Below are 21,197 nucleotides of genomic sequence, written 5' to 3' on the forward strand. Positions count from 1 at the left end.
AAAACTTGTCTGTCAAATCTTAATTTCCTGATTTCAAAATTTATTTCTCAATGTTTTAATCATATCTCGAGTTTTAAAAATGTTTTTTGATATCTGTAAAAGTAAAATGCTTCCTTGAAGAGTTAGAAATCCATGGGATTAATTTTTAACCCAATCAAAGTTGTTTCAGACTTCCATGCATTTAAAATACTCTGATAAGGTCGATTTACGTTTCTCAGTTTTGAAACATCTTATTTTACTTGGATAAAAAAACCCAAATTCGGGTTTTCCTCCAAATGTTTTCTGCATTCTTAGACTCTGAGATACTTTTAAGGTTATTAAGAACCTTCAAATAAAATTTCATCAATTTCTAATATGTTTATGGATTTTTCTTTCATTTTTTGGGGCATAAAAAGCTAAAAGTTGGATTTTGTTCAATTTTTCAATAATTAAAGGAAATCCATAAAACCCTACATTTATTTCTAACACATTTTCTCATTTTGCAGTATTTTTTCCTTTTATTTCTTTTTTAATTATTGTAATTTAATTTATGGATTGTAATAATTCAATTAATGAGAAATTTACTTTATGCTTAATTTAGAATGAATGAGCATATAGATTAGTTTTAATTTCTCATAATTAATTATTGCATTTATTTTTAATTCACTATGGGAAAACATGAGTGGTACATGCACCATTTAATAAAGAGTAAATAAAACTAAGTAAAGTTTGTATTTACGGCCATAGTCGAAATATGAATAATATTTAGAATTATTATTCTTTATTAAAATACAATTCATTTTAAAAAATCATCATGTTTCAAATACATTTTCTTCTTTTATTAGAATCTAAAATAAATATTAAATCAAAGTATATTCATGGCTATAGTCATAAATATATGAAAATTTAATCTTATTTTAATTCTATAAAGGCACAATAAATTATTTCATTCTTTATTGGAATTTAAATAAAGATTAGATTAGAATATGTTTATGACCATAGTCATGAATATATTAAAGGTTTAATCTTGTTTTAATTCTATTAAAACATGAAATTTGATTTTAATTTCAAATTCAAATAAATTTTTTTTATATACATTCATCATTTAAGATATAATTGCATCATTATTTTCTATTTTTCAAAATTATTCAAAACATTTTCAATTTCAAAGTATTTTCCAAGTGATTTTCGAAATAATTTCTATTTCTAAATTCAAAGTTATTTCTCAATTTCCAATTTTCGATTCTTATTTTCAAGTCTAACTTTCCATTTTTGAATTTCTAAATTTAACTTTGATATTTATTTTCAATTCTAAGTTTTAAATTCAATTTCTAAGGTGAAAAAATTCTCGATGCAAAGGCCTTCTAAGGTGAAAAAATTCTCGATGTCGCCTGAAAAAACATGTGCATACTAGGTTAATAAAATACAAATGTGTGTGTGTGTGTGAAAAGTACATCATGATACTGCCTTGAACTTCAGTTTTTGCTCGTGAATAATACCCACAGAAAGGTCTGGAGAAAACTTAAATTGATTACAAGTAACATGTTTATGCATTCAAAAGTAAGTGGCCATAAGAAAGATAAAGGCTACCTCATGCATTATACATAGGTTTATGCATTGCAAGTGTTGGCAAGCATATATGCATTGTACATATTCGGATTATTTTATGTGCTTTGACATTTTCTAAGATTGATATTTGTTTGATTTATACTTTATGCTATATGGTTGTATTATGTAATAATTTCATATGAAAACTGTGGTTCTTACCCGTTGTTTCACAACTCCCAAGTAGTGGAACTCAGACTTAGTTGAGTGACATGATGACAAGATTAGTGCTGAAAGACAATTTCTATGGATTGTGAAGTGTTCTTTAACTTAGTATTTGGGTAGAACGGAAGAATTGTGAACTTGATTTGAAATTATTATATTTTTATTAATAGTTTAAACTATTTCATTTGATGAATTTGTGGTTGAGAAAATACAATGTGACACTAATTTAGGTTGATATGTGTTCCCTTCTCCTTGCCAACAACTGGCATTACCAAAGAGTGGCTTGTGGCCAATTACCTACACATATCTTTTTCCCTTTCCCCTATAATAGATATGTGTAGGTAATTTATATCTAAATACAGAACCAAATCAAAACTACCTATAATAAAGAGGAGTTGACTTAAGATATATTTTCTTTCATAAGAGTCTTCAGTTAGTTTGTGACTGAAATTAAGCGGTGCTAAATTTGTGGTTGAGAAAATATAATGTAGGGGCAGTTTAGGTTGATGTGTGTTTCCTTCTTGCCAACAACTGGCACCGCCAAAGCGTGTGTTATGGCCGATTACCTACGTATACCATTCTCCCTTTCCTCCTATTGAAGAAAAAGAAAGAAAGAAGACCATCCAATATATCACCATCCAAGTATTCATTACACGCTCATGTACATGAAGCAGGGGTATGGTCGATTAAGTACACATACCATTTCTCCCCCAAATGAAAGATGACCATCCAAAACATCATCATCCATGTATCCATTACACATCCATCCACATGAACCAACCACTCACCCTACAGGAACCCCATACATAAGCTTACGACCATCCATGACAGGGAGGCAAAAAAAAGACAATTGTACCCTCAATGCGACCCTCTAAAAAAAAGACAATTGTACCCTCAACACATCATGACAAGGAAGAGAAGAGACGTCGCTAAACACTAAAAATACTTCACAAAAATAACTGTAATTCAGAATAGAAGAAGAGGAATAATAGGTACTACAATGGACCCACAACGTGGGGCTCACACAACAAGGAGACGACACATGACAATCCCAACTTTAAACCTGTCGACCAGTCCCATGCGAGGCCCATAACGAGGGGTACCTATCATAAGTCAATGAGTACACGTACACTACAACAGAGCAGTAGATTAGCGACGACCACCTTCCGTCGCTAATCCGTCGCTAATCCGTCGCTAACCATGTTAGCGACGGATTAGCGACAACGCGGCGACAGTATGCTTACGTCGCGAATATTTCGACGCTAACTGGCGACGGAATAATTCCGTCGCCAAGTCCGTCGCTAATTGCGACAGAATAACGAGCGCTATATTCCGTCGCCAATCCGCCGGTACTAAACGGCGACCACGGCGTGGCGACGGATTTAATTCCGTCGCTAAGCCGTCGCTAGATTAATATGAATAGCGACGGAATCATCCGTCGCTAATCCGTCGCAAAAACGAAAAAAAATAAAATAAAAATTATTTAAAAATTAATTACGGAGAACTGTACAATTTATATTTCCTGTACAATTTATATTTCCTGTAAATAAAAAACAAACCACACAAAAAAATTCATATAACAAGTATCTATAATAATTAATCGTTCCACCTTAAAACTAAGAAGTTTAATTATTTACAATTCAACAATTACAATTAGGAAAAATAAAAAAAATAGAACTTCTTCAACACAGTCCTCTAATCATCGCCAAGATTTTGTGCGTCTTCTTGTTCATTGTCTTTATCTGTCCCTTCAGCTCCACTACCCTGATTATCGCTAGCAGCCTACACAAGAAAAGAACAGTCAGTATTGATAAACAAAATATAATGAAATAAATTACACACTATATGTGATTCTATCATGTGCTCATGTGTGATCTAAGGCAATAAAAAAACTCTATATGTGATTCTATCATGCTCATATGTGTGCTAAGGCAGTCAAAAAATTGAATATGTGATTATAGCATGTTCATATGTGTTCTAAGGCATATAAAAAAACTCTATATGTGATTCTACCATGCTCAGATGTGCTTTAAGGCAGGCAAAAAACTATATATGTGATTCGATCATGCTCGTATGTGTGCTAAGGCAGTAAAAAAATTGAATATGTGAATATAGCATGCTCATATGTGCTCTAAGGCAGGCAAAGCCAAAAATTTTATATGTGATTCTATCATAAATGATATATAACATGTTCATATGTGTTCTAAGGCAGTTAAAAAACTCTATATGTTATTATAGCATGTTCATATGTGTGCTAAGGCAGTCAAAAAACAGAATATGTGATTATAATATGCTCATATGTGTTCTTAGGCAGTAAAAAAACTGAATATGTGATTATAGCATGCTTATGTGTTCTAATGCAATCAAAAAAACTTTATATGTGATTCTATCATGCTCATATGTGCTCTAAGACAGACAAAAAGTTAAATATATATATGTGATTCTATCATGCTCATATGTGTGCTAAGGCAGTAAAAAAATTGAATATGTGATTATAGCATGTTCATATGTGTTCTAAGGCATCTAGAAAAACTCTATATGTGATTCTACCATGCTCAGATGTGCTTTAAGATAGTAAAAAAAACTATATATGTGATTATACCTGAGAGGGACCTGGAATCGAAGATCCCCTATCCTGAACAGCGGCCTTGATCTCATTTCGGAGAAAGGGGGCGACGGTGTATTGGAAGTAGTTATTCAGTGATTCATTAATGATCTCGCGTACATCATCACCGGAAAGAATAGTCGGCTGCTTGGAGCTTATGTCGGCGCAAGAAGTTGGTGAGCCGTAACTGGAAGAACCAATAACTGGTGAAGTGTTCATATTACTCCCAAACCCGAACACGCGACCTTTTTTGGGTTCACCTGCTGCAGTCACCCATGCTGTAGGATCAAATGATGGATGCTGAGTAGCGTCTTCACCATATCGCTCTACCATTTGTTGCTCATATGCCTCCTACAAAATAATGTTTAAAGTATTCATTAATAATTAATGATAACATTATGATGACTTGCATATATATTGCAATGATTATTAATAGAATTAATACATACCGTTGTCGTTCTCGCCTTCTCTGATATGAAGACTCCCGTGGTCTTCCGTTTATGTGTTTCTACAAACACATCCTTATATGGTACACTGCCTCCTTTTTCTGCTTCCTGCGAAGTTAAATGACAAAAGATTTAGTACACAAATTTGCAACTATACTTATAAAATTAATATTATATATTGATGAGTTACCATTTTCTTTAGGTGGCTCCCAAATGTCTTAGATCTACCTGTGTGTAGATGGGCTTCGGGCATCTTCGATCGATTTTGTGAAGCCTTCGCAGAGCGATTTTTAAATGCATCTCCCGCCCACATATCGCACATTTCATCCCAGTAATCTCTCCTGATAGTAATAGGACCATGGCCCTTCCACAGTAATGGATCATCTACTACGCCAGATGCTTTTTTTGCTGCAGTCTTCATAGTGTGCAGCATGTCTGCAAATCGATTGGCAGCCACCTTCTGCCACACCTTCCTTGCATCATTTTCTTCCACCGTAGTTGCAAAGCGATTCGAAGCCTACAAATATTTTCAGAAAGTTAGTAGACATTGCTTAAATAAATTAAATATGAAACACATTAACTATGAGGAACAACTGTATACCATGAATGAGGACCACAATCTGTCTAATACCTCCTTTGGGTACTCTTTCCATTGAGCAACTGGTCCTGGTAGATGTTGAAGAAGTGAATTCCTAATCTCCCGTACTACTTCTTGTGGCTCAAACCTTGTGCTGCACATGAATTGTTACACAGTAAATATCAATATAAAATATTTAAAAGATATGCAATAATTGAAAACAAAATACTTACGGTCGATTATCGATATACACTATTCGAATGAGTCTTCTTGTGCCAGCCTGTGAAGACCCTGTTTCCTGTGTTGGCTGTTGACTTGTGCGATCAACTGGTGTAGGTGGGTCGTGTACAGGCGCAACATCATCTGTAAAAAAATACACACCAAGTTCTCAGAATGTGCATTTGAACTAATCAAGCATCTAATTAGTTATATGATATACCTATCACAGGAGCCCGTGAAGATGAAGGTTGAGCCTGGCTACTACTGGATGAGCGACCACTATAACCTCCACGAACCATATTCTAACAAATAACATATGTCATACAATACATTCAAATAATTCACATCAAGTATTACAATGCATTCAAGTCATTCACATCAAGCATTGCAATGCATTCAAATAATTCAAATCATTGACATCAAGTATTGCACTAATTCAAATCATTCGTTAATTGCATAAATTATAATACATTCAGATAAATTACAATGCATTCGAATCATTCGTATCAAGTATTACAATACATTGAAATAAAATTTTTAATCATTCACACCAAGTATTGCAATACAACTCACATCAAGTATTACAATGCATTTAAATAGAGGTTTGTAGTATAAGATTTTTTTCACTAGCTTGAGAATTCTTCCTCGTCACTAGTTTGACTTTCTTCTTCTTCTTCTTCTTCTTCTTCTTCTTCTTCTTCTTCATTGTTTGCCCATCCACTTGGTACATCATTTGGATCACATTCCTCTATGAATGTTTCATCAGCCAATGGAGATATGACATGCATATCATGCGCAACATCGTGACCATAAGCGAAGTCACAGACATCATCTGATTGATAGTAATCACTGTCTTCAGCTAACTCATCTTCTTGTAACTGATCATACTCGGGGTATAGTTTGGATTTCACCTTGCAAACTGCCCACCATTCATTTCTATCTGACTTTTTTATACTCGGATATGAAGTATAATAAACTTGTTGAGCTTGCGAGGCTAATATGAATGGTTCATATGTTCCAAACCTGGATTTATGATTCACCTCCACAATGCCTGAAGCTTTGTCGAGTCTTGTTGCAGTTGGATCAAACCAATGACACTTGAATACCGTAACCCTGTTATTCATGCCTAAGTAAGTCAACTCCATTATTTCCTCTATAACACCGTAGTAATCATGTTCATTTTCACCGTAGCTGCTACCCTTGACACACACGCCACTATTTATCGTTGATTTGTTTATACCGTAGTCTTTTGTATGGAATCGATAACCATTTACGATATACCCGTTGTAGCATTGCACAACTTTGGTCGGACCATTTTCTAAATCACATATTCCTTGATCTTTAACATCACCATGGCGAACCTACGCACAGACATAAACAATTATTGTGATCACGATCAATTAAGTAACTTAGTGTTGTTTATAAGTACAAAATTTATGTTAGCTTCTTTACCAACTGTTTCAACCACTCCACAAACTTAGTTTCACGTTCTTTTTGTACTTCTGCATTAGTGAGATGTGAAACTTTGCTTTGCAACTCCAGATCAAATCGTTTGCAAACCACAAATACTTATATTACCGAGCCATGTATCCATATATAGAACATAAAAGGATTTATAATTGAGTTGCATATACATATACTTACTCGATGTATGGGTCGATCGCTGAACAATTAAAAAGAATATAGATGTGTGCTGCATCTTGCTCTCGATCTGTCAATAGCCTTGATCGGCAACTACCAAATGCATGCCCAAGTCGTTAAAATATCGACAGCTTGTCAGCTACAGTTACTTGTTCTCCATCATCGTTACGGGGCGGGCATGTGTAACGTGTTGAAATATGAGGTTCGAAGTACATAGATGAGAAATTTGAAATCTCTTCTAAAGTGTACGCCTCACAAATAGAGCCTTCTACTCTTGCTTTATTACGAACCTTTTTTTTTAGGTCGAGCATGCATCTGACAAGAATATACATTTCAAATTTTAAATATCTGTCATTAAAGAGACAAATATAAAAAAACATATACCTTTCAAATGGGTACATCCATCGATATTGCACAGGGCCACCAACCCTTAGTTCATATGGCAAATGTATGATCAAATGTTCCATAACATCGAAAAATGCTGGCGTAAATATCTTTTCTAACAGACAAACAGTGGTGATGACAGAGTCCTCGAGATTCTTTACATCTGATACAATGACCTCCGATGCGCACAATGTTCTGAAAAATCCGCTCAACTCAGACAATACCCCCCATATAGGTTTGTCTAACATATCATGGAATGCTAGGGGTATCAATCGTTGCATAAAGATATGACAATCATGGCTCTTCAACCCATATAACTGTCCATCGTCAATCTTCACAGCCCGAGCAATGTTAGAGACATATCCATCTGGAAATCTCAGTTGTCTCAACCATTGACATACATGTTTTATTTGATCAGGTCCGAGCACGTACTTCGCCTTTGGTTTCAGTACTTTGCCATTATACTCTTTGAGTTCCAATTCTGGTCTTTTACATATTAATTTTAAATCCATACGGGCCTTCGGATTATCCTTCGTTTTTCCTTTAATATTCATTACTGTATTGAACACATTATCAAACACATTTTTCTCTACATGCATCACATCCAAATTATGTCGTATCAATAGGGTCGGCCAATACGGTAGTTCCCAAAAAATAGATTTTTTCGTCCAATTGTGTTCCTTCCCAAATCCACGGAAGGGTGTAGGACTGCGGGCATCTGTTAATACATCTGGAAAGTATCGCAATCTTCTTAAAATCTCTATGCCAGACAATCTTGAGGATGGACCTTCCATTTCAGTTGTGCCTGCTGTAAATGCATTCTTTTGACGTCGGAACGGATGATCGCTGGGTAGAAATCGACGATGGCAATCAAACCAGCAAGGCTTCCTTCCATGCCTCAATCTAAAAGCTTTGGAATCCTCCATGCAGTACGGACAAGCCAACCTCCCATGTGTGCTCCAACCAGATAACATACCATATGCAGGGAAGTCACTGATTGTCCATAGAACAGCGGCCTTCATGTTGAAATTTTGTTTTTTGTGGGCATCATACGTGGTAACACCGTCATCCCACAGTACTTTTAATTCATCAATCAATGGCCTTAGATATACATCAAGATTTTGGCCAGGTGAGGTCGGACCAGGGATCAACAGAGACAAGAAAAGATTTGGACGTTTCATACACAAGCTTGGTGGAAGGTTGTATGGAGTTACAAATACTGGCCAGCATGAGTATGGAGTTGATCTACCCCCAAATGGATTAAATCCATCTGTACATAGACCGAGTCTAACATTTCGCACTTCCATTGCGAAGTTCTGATGAGTACGATCAAAGTGCTTCCAAGCTTCAGCGTCAACAGGATGCGTGATCTTGTTTTCATCGTGTCGAACTTTATTTGCATGCCATCTCATGTGTTTAGCTGTCTTTGAAGACATATACAATCGCTGCAATCTAGGAGTGATAGGAAAGTAGCGGAGCGACTTGTATGAAACTTCCTTTGATCTCGTGCTACCATTGCCTCTTGTCTTTGGCTTGAACCGAGGATGCCCACATGACGGGCATGATATGTCGTTTTCCTGCTCCTTGAAATACAACATGCAGTGATTTGGACAAGCATCAATCTTTTTGTAACCCATACCTAGAGCGTTGACCATAACTTTCGCACGATAGAAATTTTGTGGCAATTTCTCATCTTTAGGCAACATACTCTTCACAATCATGCACAAACGGTCAAAACATGATTGACTCAAATTATACTCGGACTTCAAATTCATTAGTTGAAGAACTGCAGACAAGATAGTGTGACTCTCACAACCGTTCCAAAGTGGCTCATCAGCATCTTTAAGTAAATCATAAAATCTACTAGCTGCATCGTTTGGTGATTCTTCATCTACGACAGTTCTTACATCACTAGAACTCATAGCAGAACCCAGTTCTGTTCCTGCAGCATCAAATATCAAATTCGTATATGGATTATCGTGCACCACATTCACCCGTGCATCAAAATCGTTTCTAAATTCTTCTCCATGAAACGCCCAGTTCTGATAATCACTCACAAAACCCTTCCTGTATAGGTGATGTCTAACGCCATGAGGTTCTACAAATCGATTATTCTTACAAATCTTGCAGGGACACCTAATCCGACCTGTGGGATCTACCGTACTGACACTCGCCGTTGCAAATTCAATAAAACTATCGACACCATCCATATATTCATGCGATAACTCATTGTCCACTATCCTACGGTACATCCATTCACGGTTTGCAGTCATTCTGTCGTATGATGTTACGAATAGTATCCTAACGAATTAAGAAAAAAACAATCAGAATGCGACGATGAAGAAAATATCAAATTTATCATGCAATATACTATGTCAAACAATAACAAGAATTTTGATGCATGCATTGATAACTTAATATTTTCATGTGCAAACTATTAATGACATGATACAATCATTTGAAGCATGCTTTTATTATAAAATTTCACATGGAAGTCAAAATCAAATTGAAAGTAACTACATGCAAGCATGGATACAATTACATCAAACATTGCAATACATCATAATCATTCATATCAAATAAATGGCAAACATGTACCTGCAGCAAACACACTTCAATATCTCACTAACTACTACCATGCTTAGCATGGACTCCGTACTCCAAAAATAAGAACACTTCCATATTTCTACATTAAAATCATGCTCAGCATGATCTCCGAACTCCAACAAAGCAGTCCTAGATATCAACAACTAAGTGAGTGTGTGAACAATAAAGTGCTGCATTCAATAAATTAAATAACATGTGATACGTTTGCATCACTTACTCACCACGGGTATTTACCCGATTTGCATTGTTTTTGTCATTTACTTACCACAGGTGGCCGAGCACGAGTTGGTTCCGTTGAAAAATCTGCACAAAAATAAAACAAATTAAGTAACAAACTAACTAATCATGAAACAAGATGAAACACTAACTAAAAAAATTAAAACAAATTAAAACAACTCTAACTAATTGAAAGAAGAGAAAAGAAAAATAGTATATATGTTAAGCCAAATCTAACTAGAAGATGCTAATTTAACAAACCAGCTATAACATGTTGAACCAGTCGACTAACATAAAGTCATAGACAATTTCTAATCTGAACTACTTAGCAAAGGAATAGTAAATCAATCAATTAGTTTACTAGAAAAGATGTGAACTCCGTTTAACCACCACTATCATAAAGAATTCAAATAGCCCTAATCTAACTAACTGATTGTGAGAACATTAAATACCAATCTATCTAAGAAAAATATAATTATAAAAGACCAATAGATTGAAATACTCTAACTAACCAGATTTCAAGAAAACAAATTGAAGTAAAACTAACTACCAGTAGACATTAACAAACTAACAAATTGAACAACATGGACAACTTGTATATATACATTACAAAAAAAATTTCAACTTAAAATCCATATGGACAACATATATGCAAACTACACTTAAAACCATATGGACATCTTATATACACATATTACAATTTTTTTTTCAAGCTAATCACATGGACAACATAGGGATCACATAATAACTTTTTTTTTTTAAAAAAAGAGATCACATGGGCAGCATAGGTATCCATAACAAAAATTCTTTTCAAAACAGATCACATAGGCAACGTAGGTATCTCATAACAAATTTTTGTTAAACCCAGCCGAGTGGAAGAGAAAGAGATAGACTAAGAAGGTTGGAGGCCTTGTGCTCAGCCAAGCTCCCTTCCACAGCCCCTTTTCGCGTTTTTCTCTCAAGGTACGGGTATTTTCTTATGTGAAACGTTTGAGAAATCGGGTAGAGGTAGGATTTCCATGCATGTTTTGATGGAAATCCATGGCGAATCAGTGGATCTACGAATCCACTATGTTATATTGATATTTTTCCTTGTTTTTCATTTTTTTTTTCAAAAAGAAATCCATGGCACGATCGATGTGGTATGGGTGTCGGCTGACAGACCAGCCGAAGTCAAGCCGTGAACCCTCGTTGTTGGCCCAGCCGAGTGATCGGCTGGGTATGATCCCTTTATTTCAAAAAAAAAAATCTTTTTATTCACGTTGGTGGCTGTTGGCTGGCTGGCAGCCAGCCGAGTAGCACTCGGCTGACTGCCAGCATGCTGGCAGGTGCGCCAGGCCCAGCACCCAGTCGGCTGGGTGCTAGGCGAGCCTATGACAGGGCCATAGCCGGCCCAGCCGGCCCAGCCGACAAAAATTCTTTTCAAAACAGGGAAGGGGGTTAAACCCCCTGCCGGAAAGGCAGTTCCGGCATGGGGGGTTGACCCCCTGCCGTGCCTTTACGGCAGGGGGGTCGACCCCCCATGCGTTTCTGGCAGGGGGTCGACCCCCCATGCGTTTCCGGCAGGGGGTCGACCCCCCATGCCTTTCCGACAGGGGGTCGACCCCCCTTGCCGGAAACGCAGGGGGTCGACCCCCCCTGCCGGAAAGCACGGCAGGGGGTTAAACCCCCTCCGTTTCCGGCAGGGAAGGGGCGTACCCCCTGCGTTTAGAAGAAGAAGAAGAAGAAGAAGAAGAAGAAGAAGAAGAAGAAGAAGAAGAAGAAGAAGAAGAAGAAGAAGAAGAAGAAGAAGAAGAAGAAGAATATTACCTGCGCTTCGCCGGACGGTGGCGGGAGGTTGACGGGGAGCGGCAGCTGGCGAGCGCCGGCTGGCGAGCGGTGGACGGGGAGCGGCGGCTGGCGAGCGGCGGTGGCCGGACGGTGGCGAGAGCCGACGGGCGGCGGGAGGGAGCAATACAGCGAAACAGGGAAAAGAGAAAGATGGATGGGATTAGGGATTTACGCGACATTTAGCGACGGCTTAGCGACGGCAAAATTCCGTCGCGAAGCCGTCGCGAAACCCAAATACCAAAAAAGCGACGGAAAATATTCTGTCGCTACTCCGTCGCTAATTAGCGACGGAGTAGCGACGACAGAGTTCCCTCTCTAAATCCGTCGCTAAAATGGTGTTCTTGTAATCAAAAGTAGCGACAAAAACATGCAGTCGCTAATCCGTCGCTAAGTAGCGACAGATTAGCGATAAAAGTCGTTTCCTCGCTAATCCGTCGCAAATTAGCGACAGATTCTATCTCTAGCTAATCTGTCGCTAAGTAGCGACGGGAAAAATCCGTCGCTAATTTCCGTCGCTAATTAACAATTTTCTTGTAGTGGTATCCTACAAAAACTTAAAAATTGCTAAGCTGATAGAGGACAAAGCAGGGATTTACTAAATGCCAAAGAAACTTCACCAAGCAGGTCTCATTCTGCCTTAGTAGTATTATTAGATATGTGTGTAGTTCAACTTTTTTTCGTTTATAACTCAAAGGTAGCACACCTGAGCATAGAGACATAGTCGCCATTTCAATAGTGTAAAACTCTAAGGTAGGACCCTCGCCTCTGGGACATATGCTGGGTGTTGGCTTATGCGAGAGGGTAGCATCCGCAAGAATTGAACCCTAACTGGTTGTATGACAGCCGAGGCCTGCTCTAACTACACTAATAACTGTACTTTGAACCCTTTATATTAGCGTTAGCATGTTCAACTGATTGAGATCACTAAAACCCTCTCAAAAGCATTGGCTTTGTTAAAAAAGATCTAATTATTAGAGTAAGAAAAGATAATGTTTTAACTTTTAAATTAAAATTACAATATCTTTTAGGTATCCCTTTCTTTTATTGTTTTTTAGAAATTATGTTTGATTTTTTAAATAAATGACTTAATTTATCTTTAAAAGAATTTTATAATTTTAAAATTGTTATCACTTTTAAGTAGGGGTGGCAATTTCTGACACGACCCGCCAACCCGCTTCTTAGGCGGGGTTCAGGTTCGGCTTAAATGAGTTCGCGTCGTAAACGGGTCGACCCGCCTAACCCATTTATTAAATGGGTCAGGTTCATGTTAGGGGTATGCCAACCCGCCAACCCGTCTGACGCGTTTAATAAACGAGTTAGGCGGGCAGGTCAACCCGTTTACCCGAAACCGACCCGCCAACCCTTTTACCCATTTACCTTTGGGTCCTTTTTTCTTTTGAATACTTGATTAGGGATTTAGGGTTTCTCTCGGAGAACGGAGGCTAATCCGGCGATGATCTTGCCTTCCTTGTGGGCACTCTTTGGCTTGATCGTCGGCGGCATCCACTCCGTCACCACCACCCTCATCTGACCACCACCACTGGTGGCGTCCTTTCCCTGGCCGAGATTGTCGCTAAAGCGCAACTCGAACTCGTCGGAAAATCTGGTGGTAGAGAGGCCAAAGGGTTTCACAGCGATGGTGGTGGCGGCCTTCTTCTCCTCTTTGCCCTGGCTCGGCTTCGTCCGCTCGTAGGGGGAGAGCCATTTGGCGCACATGTACTCAGGCTTCCGCCAGGGTGGGAAGTGGAGCCCCTTCCTCTTCAGCGACTGCTTCGCGACCTCGAAGACAATGGTGACGATCTGGTGGAGCTGGTCTGCTTTCCCGACGAAGATGGACGGTAGGGACTGAAGCACTGTTCGGTAGTGGCTCGTCGACCCATTTACTCATTTACCTGAACCCGACCTGACCCGTTAACCTGCCTGCCAACCCGTTTACCCGACCCTGACCTAGTCGCCAACCAGTTTACCCGCTTACCCAAAACCTACCCGCCAACCCGTTTACCCAACCAGACCCATTTATTAAACGGGTTAACCATGTCGTGTCGGGTTACCCGTTTAATAAATGGGTTGGGTTCGTGTTTGCCACAGCCGACCCGTTTAATAAACAAGTCGGGTTCGTGTTGAGGTATGCTGACCCGCCAACCCATCGTGTCGACCCGCCAACCCAACCCGATTGCCACCCCTACTTTTAAGCATGTTTTGATCATTTCAATTAGTTGAATGCTACTAAGGTTAATATAAAAGGATTTTATATATACACGAGAGAAAAATAGAACGAGAGAAAAAGAGAAAGAGAGGTGTTCTACTTCTTAGGGCACGTTTGGAAGCCAGAAAAATGGTATGAAAAAACTTCTATTGGGGCCTCTTTAACATGCCAAAGAAGAGGCTAAAAGCGAAGCCACTTTCTCTTGTGGATTATGATGGCCTCAATCCCACCGGGTCCCCAGCTTGCCTATCCTAAAAACGGAAAAAAGGGGTGCCCTCCAACCAAAAGGACACGCATGAAATAGCTAAGAAATTGCAGACATTCCTCGCACAAATACACTTTCAATTCAAGACGATGTCAAAGATCACGACTCTTGTTTGTTTATTCAATAAGCAATTCAAGAAGCACTGAGGCAGTTTTCAATTCCAAACTAATGAGGACCTATTCAAGCGAGAGAGAGAGAGAGAGAGAGAGAGAGAGAGAGAGAGAGACCTGTCAAAATGAAAGCCCATTTGAATAGTGAAAATATTTTCTAAAAGCCCATTTCTTGAGAGACCAACTTTATTATATTGATCCTAACTGTAGGATAATGCTTTAAAGTGTGATCCCATGTGGGTCATAGCCCCATAATTTGAATTACCTATTGACCATTGTAGCTAATGGGAGTAGTTGGAAACCCATCCTTGATTCACAACTATGAAGCCCTCATGTGATCCAATCCACCCATTGTCGTAAACCCCCCTCTTTACCTAGGGACCATGAAAAACAAGGTGTCATTGAAAGTATAAAGTTGCGTTTATCAAGATTGTCAGTATAAGCTAATTCCAATGAGGAATCCCTCAATCCAGCAACCTTTGTGTTCCAATTGTTTTATTCAATGTTGTTGAGTATGTATGGTATCGGCAGAAAATCGATATGCTTCACTCACTCATTATCGGCTATTTTTAATAAATATAAAAAATGCTTAATCTTTTAATATTAATTTAATATAGCACCAAATTAAAGTTTGTTATATTTACACATTTTCAACGCCAACTTCCAAGAGAGAGAGAGAGCGTGTCTCTCTCTAGCCACTGCCTTTCTTTGTATCCAATCAAACATTGTGACATTTGCGCACTTTTAACACCAAACCAAACTTTGTTAAATTACACATTTTTAACACCAACTTCCAAGAGAGAGGAAGAGAAACTCTCTCTCTCTCTCTCTAGCCACTTCCTTTCTCTGTGTCCAATCAAACTTTGTGATTTTTACACTTTTTTTTAATGTAAAAAAAAAAACTTGGCTGATATTTACACATTTTTAACACGAAGACATTTTTAACACCAACTCCAAAGAGAGAGAGATGCAAAATCAACCAAATTTTGAGTTTTTAAGCATCGGTTGTTAGTGGTAGGTACACCCCCCAAAACTATATATATATATATATATATATATATATATATATATAGAGAGAGAGAGAGAGAGAGAGAGAGAGAGAGAGAGAGAGAGAGAATTATCAAAGTACTAGTTGAACAAACTGAAAGAGACAAACAATCATCAAAGCAAACCAATCCCAACTCCAAGATGGTAAACACCACATACTTTGATCGTTGATCATGATCATGATAGATCATTGTCATGATCAAGAGGCATTAATGAGTGCCAACCACACTGACAAGCACATGTAGGTGGTGATGACTAACGACGATAACGTTGATGATGATGACGACCATGATGACGATGTGTGCCCTTGTCTTTGGATCACATGAGCACTTACATAGCTGTCCTGTCCCAATCACTGCCTGTCATTTTGCCCAGTACTAGTACTAGTTGTGCCAAACATGACTCCTTTAACACTTTAACACCCAAGGACACATGATCTCTCTCTCCAACTCCACAAAAAAATAAAAATAAAAATAAGGTCACATGCAAGAAGGATCAAATCTTGTGGCACAATAGGAGCCCGGATCGGGTGCAATCACATGCACAAAATTTGTGCATTAAGCACCTGATTGTCCTCCATCAGGCCTTGACAGGGCTGTCCTTAACATGGAGGGTGATCAGGTGCTTAGTGCACAAATATTTGTGCAGTCATATTGCACCTGTTCTTTTCACACACAATGGACAACACCATTAAGGATACATCAATCAATGTACCTCAAGAATACCAACCAAATTATTAAAAAAAAACCCATTGAGGATACATCAATGGTCAATCAATGCACCTAAATTTACAAAAAACAGAAAAAAAAAATATCCAGAAAAGAGAAAAACATCCCTCCCTTTCTCAAAAGCCCCATTACATTGAAAATCGAAACTCTAATTAAAAACGGAAAGATTCAAAAGGATTGGTTTTCTGATTTTCTTTTTTAATGTGGGTGTTCATAACTTTATATACTTCGAAGCTCTCAATTCTGTTGTTTGGATTCGCTGACCGTCCCTATTTTTGTAGTTTTTTTGAAGTCTGCGTCATGTGAGAGGGAAGGTTTTAATTTTACTTTCCCGGAATTCTAATATTCGCTGGGAATTGGTTTTCTGGCCGACGGAAAACCACGTCGATCGTGATGCATCCGCAAGTGAATCTCTGCTGGTGATGGATTCAATTAAGTAAAGATACAAAGAGGAGAAAAGGGAAAAAATTCCGCTCACAGAACCCAAACGCCAACCTCTCTCCTCCGGCGAGAATGCACCACCTCCGCCTCCTTCCGGCGTATTTCCCCGCCGTCCTCCTCCTCCTTCCCCTCGTTGGGTCGTTGCTAGGGCTTTGCGATTCACTATCGACCGACGGTGCTTCCCTTCTTGGGTTCAAGGAATCCGTTACCAGAGACCCGCTGAACCTCCTTTCCGGCTGGAATCCGACCGACGAGTCGCCGTGTGGCTGGTACGGCGTTGCTTGCTACCGGCTGTCCGGACGAGTCACGGTGTTGAACATCACCGGCGCGCGGTTTTCCGGCGGGTTTCTGTCTCTCTTACCGCCAGACTCCGGCGGGAACTCGTTCTCGCTTGCCGGAACCTTATCGGCTTCAATCGGGAACCTCACGAGGCTCCGGGTGCTCTCCCTCCCGTACAATGCGTTCTCCGGCGGGGTTCCGGTGGAGATCGGTCGCCTCCGTGCGCTTGAGGTCCTGGAGCTGCAGGGGAATAACTTCTCCGGCGTGATTCCCGGCCAGATAAGTGATCTTCCTTACCTCAGGGTGCTTAATCTTGCTTACAACTCGTTTTCCGGGGAAATTCCGGCGAGGATCGCGCAATGTACTAGCCTGAGAAGGCTGAATTTGGAAGGGAACTTCCTGAACGGAAGCTTGCCGGAGAATCTGATAGGATTCTCCAGTCTTGTGTCGATTGAGTTGTCTTACAACCAGCTCTCTGGCGGCATCGCCAGGAAGCACTTCGGCCATTGTGGGTCGCTCCAGCGCCTTCATCTCTCCGGCAATTCGTTCTTGAACTCAATCCCTCGGGAGATTGGGAATTGCTCGAAACTCCGGTCGCTTATACTGTCCGGGAACATCTTCGAGGGAGCAATTCCTGCCGAGTTTGGCCGGCTTCTGGACCTCCGGCTTCTGGACCTCTCTAGGAATAGTTTCACTGGTAGGATTCCTAGGGAACTAGCCAACTGTGTAAATCTCTCTGTTCTCGTTCTCACCAATTTAGTAGATGTCTCTTCTTTCAGCAATAGTCTGTCTTACTATGATCTCTCTTCGAGTTTCAGAGACGAATTCAATGCCTTTGATGGTGGGATTCCTTATGAGATTTTTCTTCTTCCACATCTTCGAATTTTTTGGGCTCCTAGAGCCAATCTCAATGGAAGATTGCCTTACTATTGGAGGGATTCGTGTGAACTCCAACTCCTCAATTTGGGTCTTAATTACATTGATGGAATCATACCCAGTGGATTGAGCAAGTGTAAGAATCTTTCATTGGTTGATCTAAGTTCGAACAGCTTGCATGGACAGATTCCAGCTGGTTTACCTGTTAGGTGTATGGTTTACTTTAATGTGAGTAGAAATTCATTGTCCAGTTTGATGCCTGAATTTGCTGAAACAGGCTGTCATGGTGGTGTTGGAATGCCATACATTGTTTCTGTTAATTGGTATAATGATTCGATGAACTCTCAGAAACTAGATCAAAATCTTGAGTACCTGTACTCTGTTCTTCTTTCTCAGTCTGTGAATATGACCAATCCTTTCTATTTGTTTTCGACCAATGGCTTCGTCATTCTACATGACCTTAGTTGGAATAACCTTTCTGGTCCAGTGCATTTCTCTTCGATTGCTGATGGGTTATTAGTTGATAAACCATCTTATGGATTGTTACTTAGTAACAATCAGTTTGATGAATCACTTCCTGGATCAATTGGTTCAACATGCCGAGATTTGCAAGGCTTTGCTGTGAATGCAGGTTTTAATCAAATCTCTGGTGAGATACCTCTCGGGTTCTTCCTGAGCTGCCCTCAGATGGTGGATTTTGTCGCAGCCTATAATCAGCTAAGCGGTCCAATCCCTACTGATATTGGTCATTTGTTCTCAATTTCAAATCTGGACTTGAGAGGTAACCATTTGAATGGAACTATTCCTGATCAGTTGGTGAATTTGAAGAGCCTACAATCAGTTCTTCTAGGTGAAAACCAATTAACGGGAGAGATTCCTGCACGGTTTGGTCAATCTGGTTCTCTTGTGACACTTGATCTTTCCAACAACTCTCTCACTGGCACAGTTCCTGCAACCCTGGCAAATGCCTCGAATCTCCGAATTTTGCTGCTTGATCACAATAGACTTACAGGAGAGATTCCTTCGTCTTTCTCAGGGTTGGCCAAACTCCTTGAACTTGATGTTTCTTACAATAACCTCTCTGGATATGTGCCAATTCTTCAACACCAGATCAATTGTGATAACTTCAATGGTAATATCTACTTGCACCCATGCACATATCATTCTTTACCATCACCAACTGAACCCCCAACGAGTCCTCCAGACAAAAGCGATACACATATGAAACTGAACATAGGTGGTGTAGCAGCGATTACTTCAGCTTCTGCTGTAGTATTCACTCTTCTAGTGCTGCTCTTGGTCCTGTACTTTGGCAGAAAGGGATATATCAAGCTTCCAAGTCAAAGAAGAAAGCTGGTTGTCACATTTACCAGCACCTCTGTCGATCTCAATTACGACAATGTTGTTGGAGCAACAGGGAATTTTAGTGTTGCTAACTTGATTGGGACAGGAGGATTTGGGGCGACCTACAAGGCTGAACTAGCCCCTGGTTTTCTGGTTGCAGTGAAGAGGCTTTCATTTGGTAGGTTCCAGGGGCTGAAACAGTTTGATGCAGAGATTCGAACCCTTGGAAGAATTCGGCATGAGAATCTTGTAACTCTAATCGGGTACCATACAGGTGAGAGGGAGACTTTCCTTATCTACAATTACCTGCCAGGAGGCAACTTAGATAGCTTCATTCACAAAAGATCAAGAATGAACCTCCGCTGGCCTCTAATTCGCAAGATAGCTCTTGATGTTGCACATGCGTTGGTTTATCTTCACTATGATTGTGTCCCTCGCATTGTTCATCGTGACATCAAGCCAAGCAACATCCTGCTGGATAATGAGCTCAATGCATTTTTATCCGATTTTGGACTTGCGAGGTTGCTTGAAGTATCAGAAACACATGCTACCACTGATGTTGCTGGTACATTTGGGTATGTAGCACCTGAATATGCCACCACATGCAGGGTCTCAGATAAGGCAGATGTATACAGCTTCGGGGTGGTACTTTTGGAGATGTTATCAGGAAAAAGGTCACTAGATCCTTCATTTTCAGAATATGGAAATTGTTTTAACATAGTTGGATGGGGAAACATGCTACTCAAGGATGGGCGTCTGTCAGAGTTCTTCTCTGCAGGGATTTGGGAAGCTGGGCCACAGGAAAAATTGGTAGGGATGCTCAAGGTTGCAAATATGTGCACGGTCGAGCTGCTTACTGTTAGACCATCAATGAAGCAGGTTCTGGAAAAATTGAAACTGTTGTAGCTGTTCTCATTGATATTTGATGTTGAGCTTCTGCTACTGCAAATTGCAGCCTATGTTCTTCAGCAAAGGGCGTTGATATCGTCATGTAGAAAGATTGGTGCTTAGAGCTGATGTATGAAACTTCTTTTATGCATCATATGAAAATTCTATTTTTCTCCGTCTCCTGGTGATGATGATATTTGCTTCTCTTTTCTCATTCAGGTTAGTCTAAGCTGCAGTTACTGAGGAAGCACAAATTCACCAATGATGGTTCATGGAGGATTTTGGTTCCATCTACTGCTTCAAAACTTTCGAGTCATGGGCGCTGGGTACTGAATAAGTACCACTTCTAGCTTCATTTATATGTTTCAAAGGTTATAGGATGTGGAGTTGATCGATTTTGGCTTCGTTTGCAGTACATGCCATATGCGACCATCACAATTACATGCATTCTGCTGTTTGATTAGTTGATTTATGTGCAACCAACTGTTCCAAAGCCGTGTTGTTGTGGCATCATTATCTTACCCTGCTGCAGTCGTTTTACAGAGGCCCTATGCTTCTTTGAAAATTGAAAGTTTGAGAGAGAGTTAGTGGGGCTGCAATTCATGTATTATATGATAATATTGCTCATTTGTAGAACTGGAATCAGAATTATACCATTTCTTTATTTTATCTGACAAAAATGTACTACAAAATTTGTAGGAATCTCCTTGTATTATGAAATTTTGATTTTGGGCCATCC

The 21,197-nt window shown here is 39.5% G+C and overlaps 1 pseudogene across 1 annotated transcript; it reads left to right on the forward strand.

Annotated features, from left to right (window-relative positions):
* The first annotated feature begins 16,888 nt into the window (after positions 1-16,888).
* On the forward strand, positions 16,889-20,639 carry LOC149840360 (LRR receptor-like serine/threonine-protein kinase RPK2 pseudogene; annotated as a pseudogene). The gene has a single exon (XR_016431548.1). The product of XR_016431548.1 is annotated as an LRR receptor-like serine/threonine-protein kinase RPK2 pseudogene (transcript).
* Positions 20,640-21,197: the final 558 nt, after the last annotated feature.

The sequence above is a fragment of the Nuphar pumila genome, chromosome 4 (genome assembly GCF_984573655.1).
Source record: "Nuphar pumila chromosome 4, dmNupPumi1.hap1.1, whole genome shotgun sequence".
In the NCBI taxonomy this organism is placed as follows: domain Eukaryota; kingdom Viridiplantae; phylum Streptophyta; class Magnoliopsida; order Nymphaeales; family Nymphaeaceae; genus Nuphar; species Nuphar pumila.